This window comes from Muscardinus avellanarius, assembly GCF_963383645.1.
Source record: "Muscardinus avellanarius genome assembly, chromosome: 20".
In the NCBI taxonomy this organism is placed as follows: domain Eukaryota; kingdom Metazoa; phylum Chordata; class Mammalia; order Rodentia; family Gliridae; genus Muscardinus; species Muscardinus avellanarius.
Window position 1 is genome coordinate 32,342,540 of NC_137806.1, and position 8,899 is coordinate 32,351,438.

General features: G+C 45.9%; 1 protein-coding gene across 1 annotated transcript in view; it reads right to left on the bottom strand.

Annotated features, from left to right (window-relative positions):
• The window catches only part of RYR2 (ryanodine receptor 2), a gene marked incomplete at both ends in the record, with an annotated part of 554,680 nt that overhangs the window by 544,780 nt on the left and 1,001 nt on the right, over positions 1–8,899 (bottom strand). The window lies entirely within an intron of this gene.

Sequence of the window (8,899 nt, forward strand, 5' to 3'; positions counted from 1 at the left end):
CTTGAAGAAAAGAGCGAGCTTCAACTATCACAGCCCAGCAAGGTGCGCCAAACATCCTAGAACTCAAGGAGACTGAACTCAAGGAGAAGAGATGACTCCAAACAGGAAGGCGGCACTGTTCTGCGGTCCCCTATACCAGCTCATGTCTCCTCTTTTGAGGAAGGAGGACTCTAGCTGGGTGGCTTCTGTAGGCTTTCCCAGAGTGGGCAGCTCCTCATGGCAGGTGCAGGAGATAGATACTTCATAATGATACCCATCTTCAGGAGCTGATGTCCCTTGGCCATCATGAGGCAGCCAGCAGGGGACCGGACACTTGCAGCTGGGCTGACAGCCATCAACAAGATATTTCTTCATAGCTTTTCATCTGTCTGTGACTCAAGATGAAATGTCCTTCTGACTTCTCGCTGGACCCACAAGCCAGGGTTTATTAATTGATTGTCATGCCCCATCCTGGGCACTGTCCTTGGAGATATATCACATGGAATGTATCCCAGACCAAAGAGGACCAAGAGGAAATTCTAAAAAGTAATAGAAGAGCTGGGAGAGGTGGCGCACACCCGTGATCCCAGTACTTGGGTGGCTGGCACAGGAGGATCACAGGTTCACAGCCAGCCTCAGAAATTTAACAAGGCTCTCGGCCACTTAGTGAGACACTGTTTTAAAATAAAAATTAAATAGAGCTGGGGGTATAACTCAGAGGTTGAATGCTCCTGGGTTCAATACCCAGTACCACAAAAAATAAGATGTTGATAATAATGATAGTGGTGATGATAATGGTGATGGTGATGGTGGTGATGGTGATGGTGGTGATGGTGATGGTGGTGATGGTGATGGTGATGCTGCTGCTGATGATGATAGTTATGGTGATGATGGTGGTGATACTGGTGATGATGGTGAGAATGACAATAGGGGAGAGGTAAGGAGCATCAGGGTAGAATCCCATGTGTGTGTTTGTGTGTCTCTGTCTATCTGTCTGTGTCCACACTACAGTTTTCCTTTTTGTTGCTTTTTCCTGCCAAATTTTTCAAGTGCCCCAGTCATCCTTCAATATGCTGCTCTACCCTGGGAGGAAAAAAAGTATCACATCTTCCCTATAAGCTCCTAATTGTCGCATGCCCCAGAAATACGATTCCTTAAAATGTCTTTAAGAAGAAAAGCAAAAGGCATTCAAAATGTGTGTTCATTTCTCCTTTCCCCCCTCCCCAATTGCAACTGTCCCCAGAATAAGTGAATCCATTTTGGGAGCTGACATGCTGGATCTGGGCACTGCCGGAGACCAGCCGATGGGGCGCTTTACTGCAGCTCACCTTCGCCTCTCCTGTCACTCCATCTCCTACCTGCCACCTTAATGTCATTTCCCACCTTTGATGAAATGGAACCTGCTTTCCAAGTCCCCAACTTTGCCTGGCAGAGGTACTCCAAGAGCCCATGGCCTGGCCACGTTCATCACCTCTTTCCTCTGTCCCCTCTGAGTCCACACGGAGCACAGTGCACACGGGAGGCTGAACTTCCAGGTCCCATCCTGATGCGCACACGGCCCCACTGCCCCCACCCTGGGCTCTGCATGCGCCGTCTCTTCTCTGCCTCCTGTGTAGCTGCCAGGCACCTGGTACCCAGCTGCAAGCTGAGTAGATGCCCAGGTTGTGCACCCGAATTAAAGCCACTAGCAGGCTTGTCACGAGACTGCTGGATTCTGTACCTATTATCCAAGTACTGCCCACAGAACTGGTTCAGTTCCATAAACAGGAGGGCCTGTCACTTGGAGATACCCCATGAGGCCCTGGGAGTGTAAGAAAGTCACATTTGATATTATAAAGGATGTTTCTGGAGATCCAAGCAGAGCTCCCAGCATCCCTCTTTAAAGGATTCTTGCTTCCAGCAGAGAGGGACTTTAAATGTAGCCTTGAAGGCGGAGTGAAGGTTCGAGAGGCAGCCGCCTGGGTCCCAGGCTCTATCCGACTGCCTAGATCTACCAACCCTGCTCTGGTGGCCTAACTTCTCTGTATGTAGCTCTGAAGGGTTTTGTAAAAATTTCACGAGAAAAAAGAACATAGACATGAAATGCTTAGGGCAGGCGCAGCGGATGGTACACATAAAGAAACTTATAAGAAATAAAGTCTCCAGCAACAGCAAGCAGGAAATTCTAAAATAGGGCTGGGGATGTAGCTCAGAGGTAGAGTATCCCTGTGTTCTATCCCCAGTTGCCTGCCCCCCACGCACACAGTGTTGCTATCATAAGCAAGTGATCATAAATAAGCAAAAATACGTTTGTTGAGGGTTCTAACCTTGGTTGACATGTCAACAAATACTCTACAAGCCAGAGCCTAAGTCTAAGTCTAAGTCCAGCCGCGCATGTAAGTCTAAGTCCTTTCAGTCGGTTCTTTTGGCCGATGCTAGACTTGGATGGTAAGTCTGAGGCTCACCCACGCAGAGGGCACTCCATCAGGTGTTGGCGGGCTGGAGAAGGTGGGTTGCTGCTTCCACTGTCCAAATGCTGGGTTTTGCCTGATTGGTCACACCCATGTGCAGGTCTTCTCTTGATTGGTTCCACTCATGTGCTGGTTTCTCCTCATTGGTTACACCCGATGAAGTAATGCTTGTGACTCATCTGGGTCTCTGGCTGCTCTGGTCTGGGCTCTGTAGCTAATATTCTAAACACGCCTTGCTACTTGGCTTCACTGGCACCTTATTATTGTAACTCATATCCCACCTTTCATACTTCCACAGAACTTAGCGGTATTTTAGTGTTATTCCATGTCACTCCTAACATTCCCTCACACTGGTCTGTCCTCCTTTCAGAATTTCACCCACCAACCTCCCTACTCTTCTGCCTGTAAAAGGGAGCTTGCTTCCCATTTCCTCACTGACTTCCCCTCTGAGAGCCTCTCTTTTCTCTTTGCATGTGAACCCATTCAAGTGATCGTCACACTCACTTGGAGGGGAAAGGGTGCCTTTCCTCTTATCCTGGTCCACTGGTTACCATCAGATTGTCTCACATCTGTCCTTGTGGCCAACACTGGGCTAAGCGTCATGGGAAACCAATGATCTCAACATGGTCCTAACCCTACCGTGGAGTATTAGGTAAGTGAAAAAAATGTACAAAACTGACTGGGGAATGGGGGACCAGAAGGTCAGAGAAGGGAAAATTAGAATTGAAGTGATCCATGAACGCTCCGTGGAAGGTGGAAAGTTTAAAGCAAGGTATGAAAGGGCAAATTATTATAAAGGTCATGAGCCAAGTATGGAAATTAGATTTAACGGAGGGAAGAAGAGTGGACCCCTTCTTCAAATGGCAGAAGGACTGACGGGCTGCTTACGTGTTGGGGGACACAGGGTGATGAAGTTTGGGACCCAGGCTACCGTGCTCTGGTCTATATCTAGGTGTCCTCAAATTCATATGTTGAGAGTCTAGCCCTCAAGGGGATGCTTGGGGACGGTGGGTCTTTGGGGGTTCAGGTAGAACCCTCAAGAAATGGGTGAGAACCCTAATCAAAGAGACCCCACAGAGAACCTTTTCATCTCTGACTCTCAGAGCCCAAGCAGCCATTCTTTAGTATTTTTTAACGCTATTATGCAAAAGGTCCCAGATTTTGTGACATGGATGAATTTTTGAAGGCAGAAGAGAAAGAAGAACAATTAGAATGGAATCTTTAGAGATTGCAAAAGAGTTAGAGAAGAAAAAGGGAAATAAGTCTCCCCCACAAAAAAGTATGCTCAGGTAGGGCATAGTGGCACACACGCCTGTAATCCCAGTACTTGGGCGGCTGAGACAGGAGGATCGCAGGTTTAAGGATAGCCTCAGCTAGTAGTGAGGCTCTCATCAACCTAGTAAGACCCTGTTTCAAAACTTAAAAAAAGTTAAAAAGGGCTGGGGGTATAACTTGGAGGTAGACTGCTGCTGCCGGGTTTGATCCCTAGCACCACACACACACACACAAAGCATGCTCAGAGATGTATAGAAAAAGCCTAACATGTGCCGCGTCTCCGCAGCAAAACAGAGAAGTTTTGAAAAGGAGGATCCAGTTAGCAGACTTTGAAAAAGCGAATTAGGGGCTATAACTGAGTGGAACCTGTAGAGCTGGCAAGGAGGGGTGGTTTTAACCCAGGGGAGCAGCTGGAGGTCCCTGGACGAGGCATCAGTCAAACCAAGACGTTTTAAGAAGGACTGGAGGGATGGGATTGGCATGCCTTGAGAGAAACTACAAGGAAGAAGTGGCCAGAGAGGCAGGACAAAACAGAACAGGATGGACCCCCCATCCTGGCCCGGGCTTAGGGTGTATAAGGAGTTGTAACTTTAGATAAAAGGATGCATTTTGGAGACTAGAAGGCAGCCAAGAACAGGGAGATCTCGAGGGCAAGATTAGGATACAGTGGGACAGTAGGGTTTGAAGCTAGTCTATGGAGAGCGCTGTCTGCGATCTTCACACGCTTTTATTACTCTACGCCGCTCTACCCGGAGTGTGACACCCGGCCAAGTCACTTTGGCTTTCTGGGCTTGAGTTTCCTTATCTGCAAAATCAGAGAGGCGGAGGCAGCCAAAGGGGCAAGTGCGCTGAGCAGACACTTCTCAAAAGAAGAAACACAAATGCCAATAAATACACGAGAAAAAAAGATATTCCCTATCACTAGTCATCAGGAAGAGGTGAATCTAAAACTACACTGAGATTCCAGCTAACTCCAGTTAGAATGGTCATCACCAAGAACACGAAAGAAAGAAAGAAAGAAAGAAAGAAAGAAAGAAAGAAAGAAAGAAAGAAAGAAAGAGAAAAGGTAAAAACAACACAAGCAATAATAAAGGTGAGGATGGAGAGAAATAATAACCCTTATACACTGTTGGTAAGATTGTGAATTAGTACAATCTCTTTGAAGATCAATATGGAGGTTCTTCAAAAGACTAGGCATGGAACTACCATCTGACCTGGCCACAGCACTCCTTGGTAGCTTTCCAAAATAATTAAACTCAGAACATCTCAGTGATATATGCATACCCATGTTTACAGCGCCACAATTCACAAGAGCCAAATTATGGAACCAATCTAGACATCTGTCCACAGATGAACGCATAACCAAAATGTGGCAAAGAGACACAATGGAATTTTACTCAGCCATAAAGAAGAACAAAATGATGTAATCTGTAGGAAAATGGATGGAACTAGAAAATCGTGTGCCGAGTGAGATCAGACAGTCTCAGCAAGTCAAGGATTGGCATCCGGGAGGCTGAGACCGGAGGATCGCAGTTCGCAGCCAGCCTCAGCTACTTAGTGAGGCCCTCCGCAACTTAGTGAGACCCTGTTTCAAAATAAAGAATAAAAAATAGGGCAGGGGGTGTAGCTTGGAGGTCGGATGCCCCTGGGTTCCATCCCCAGACCCGAAAAAAAAAAAAAGGTCAAGAATGGAACGCGTTTTTCTCATATGTGGAAAATAAAAAACAGGAAATAAAAGGAATTTCAGATAAATGAGGAGACGGATCAGGGGATAGTTGAAGGGGGCTGGGGAGGGAGGTGGAGAGGAGGAAAAGGGGAATTGATGAAGGAAACAGTTCATATAATTCTATGTCCAAATATGAAGGGAAGAGATGATGACCCATCTCACATGTGTAGAGGGGGCGGGGACTGTAGGGTGGGACAGGACGGAAATCTCACCAAGCCGTGTGCGCACGTGTGTTGGTATCGCTCGAAACCTCGCTATGATGTAGAATTACAACGCACCAATAAAAGCATATCTTTTTAAATTCCCACGGGTCAGCGTGTCGGGAAACAACACAGACCTCCTCACCCTTCTCTCTCCCCAGTGCCATCCACAGCGGCATAGCCCCTACACTCTCTTTGGCGCCCTTCCTTTGATATATCAGCCTTGATTAAAAACAAACAACAAAAAAAAACTTACCTAAAGCCAAAATACAAATAAGACTGGATGTCCAATAAATCAGCACCTAAGTGTTTTAGATCCTAGTCTTCTTGCCAATGTGTACAAACTAATTTCTAAGTTTAAAAGTCCAGTGATGCCAGGCGTGGTGGCGCACGCTTGTAATCCCCGCGCTTGGGAGGCGGAGACAGGAGGATCGCGCAGGTTCAAAGCCAGCTGCACCGGCTTAAGAGACCCTGTTTCCAAATAAAAATATAAAATAGGTCTGGGAGTGTAGCTCGGAGGTAGAAGGGTTTCCAGGAACCCCAGTACCACCAAAAATAAAAATAAAAATAAATAAAAGTCCAGCAATGTCAAGGGGCTCCACTCTCCATCCTTTCCTTGAGAAAATGCCGCAGTGCACATCTATCTATAGCTCCCAGTGGCTTCGTTATGGAGGGAGCAAAAGGTAAAAATTTCCACTGCTCACCCCTGGTCCTCTTCTTGGTACCCAATGACATCCCCACAGCTGAGAAAACTGACCAGGGGTCCTGTCTGCCCTGGGCCTAAGTCATATAGAGGCTACCTTTTTCTCCTGGAAAAGACACTGCCTGGGATCTGAGTTTTAATCCAGGCACTGTGCTGAGGAGGAGATGCATCCTTGCCGTTCATTTCCTGTGAAGGAAACCAAACATTCTCCCCCAACCTCCTCAGCGCTGCACGGTGGCCTGGATGCTTTATTATGCTTGCTATTCATCCAGGAATACTTTCAAAGATGCATCTTGCCGTCACGAAGCAAGATGTGTAAGCACTGAGAAGAAATCTATGGCGAAGCGGGTCCTTCTGCAACGGCGGCCAAAGGAAGGTTGAGCTTATTCCTTGAAGAGTGATTGCTGCAAGCGGGACTAAGTTTTAAGCCCCAGCTTGTGCATCAATATATAACTACATGACATAGTCCATCCCAAGACTAATTCCACCGTGCTTACACAGATGAGAAGAAAGCAAATCACTCAGAAAGATCCAACCTTGACCAAAGTCATTTTGATGGTGTCTTTAAGTCAGAGATCTATGCCTTCTAGAAAATTCAATCAGCTTGCATAGAAGAAAGTGAAACATAACTAAAAGCCCCACATTTTTAAGTACTAAATTACAGTTCTTTGCTATGTTGGGAAATTAAGATTTGGGGGGACTTAAATTTTTGGCGGAACTAGAGATCAAACCCAGGGGCATTCTGCCTCTGAGTTACACCCTCTATTTTTTATTCTTTTTTTTTTAAACGGGGTCTTACTAAGTAGCTGAGGCTGGCTACGAACCTGTGATCCTCTTGTCTTGTGCCCCCCAAGTACTCGGATTACAAGTGTGCACCATCACGCCCAACCCAAGTTGAAATTTTTAAATAAAATAAATGATAACATTTCAAATGATGGATATGTTTGGATATGAGAGTAAACCCATTGGGGGCTTAAAGTTGATTTTATGATATGATCCGCCTGTTGTAAGCATCACAACCCATTCAGATTTCACACCACACATTTCCCGTCTCTCTGAGGATTCGCAGATCAGAGGGGGCCTGTCTCCAGCTGGTGAGAAGCCACAGTACTCAAGTTCCTCACTCAACTACACAGCCACTGGGAGTCAGGCTGGCCGAGTCGCAGGGGACGAGATGGAGAGGGATCCGCCGGCGAAACAGCAACTAAAACTCTCACAAATGACTAGCTTAGTTTACAGCCGCAGACATAACTTGCAGAAATGGCCCATTACAAATGTCACCTCTACTTCCCCCTAGCAGTGATCCCAGACCTCTTGTAGAAATACAGGGAGGAAAAAGAAAGAGCCGGGGACAGTGGACAGAAAGATGGCTCCGTGTGCTGGAGTGCTGAACACAAATACAACAGGCAAGACCTGCCAGAGCTCAGGCCCTGCCAGCCCCACCTCACAGAGCCAGGCTGCCTTTGTGACCGCTGCTGAGTTTTCTTTTTCTATGCACAAGGCTTCATCCATTAAAACTACTGTATCAAGATGTACAGGCTCTTAATACTCCAGGGGATATTTGCTTTAAAAAAATCAAATAGCCTATATTGATAAGACTATACAGAACAAAAAATAATAATAAATGCCTCTCAGAGGGGAAAAAAAAAAGAGGTTAGTTTAATGTAGGCTTTTCCCTGACTAACCCCATTAACATTTTTGAACTGTCAACATTCTCAGGTCAAAAGAAAGAAAAATGGAAAAGGATCCAGGGCAGTAGACAGGGGAACCGGTAAAGGATTTGAGAACATCTATATCAAAGTTGCAAAATATTGAAGACAAGGCATATTTTCTTTTCGGATATTAATGCTACACCCAAGGAGGGGGGACCAGGCTCTACAGTTCTAGCTCCTTCCAGGGCATTTATCATCAGCACAACAACCTACTGATGTTTTATTTAAAAAAAAAAAAAAAAAAAGAAGTCCCAGCCTGGGACAGCCAGATCTTACCCAAGACCCGCTTATCAAAGGTGCCACTCCGGCTGACAGGCAGCTGTTCAGTGGCGCTGAGTTAACATACTTATATGAGCAAAACCGCACCAGTGAGCTTAGCACCTGGGCCCCATTAAGCTTTCTGATAACAGCACCTCCAGCAGGAGCTGGGCTGACCATTTAAGTCTGCAGGAAGCCCTTCATGCCCAAAGCCAGCCAACATTTCCCAGCTAATTTTAACCCTGTAAGAGTCTGATAACAATTGTCAAAAATAAATCGTCCAGCAACTGAATATTTGGTCTGCTCTTAGATAAGATAAATATGTCTTAATTACGAGAAAGATCAAAGGTGGCTCTAATGATTAAAAAAAAAAAAACTTTAGGGCAATTTTCCATTAAGAGAAAAAAATAATACATTTTCTTATGAGAAGGCTTAAATATTCCCCAGGAGTCAGATAAGAGTGAAACTACTCTTTAGAGCCAAGTCGTGGGCCAAATGCAGCTGGGAACACCATAAGCAATGTTGTATTAACACTCAGCCGAGGTAGGACGATTGGGCACCTGATGAGTGCCCAGTTTTACCCTTTCCAAAGCTTT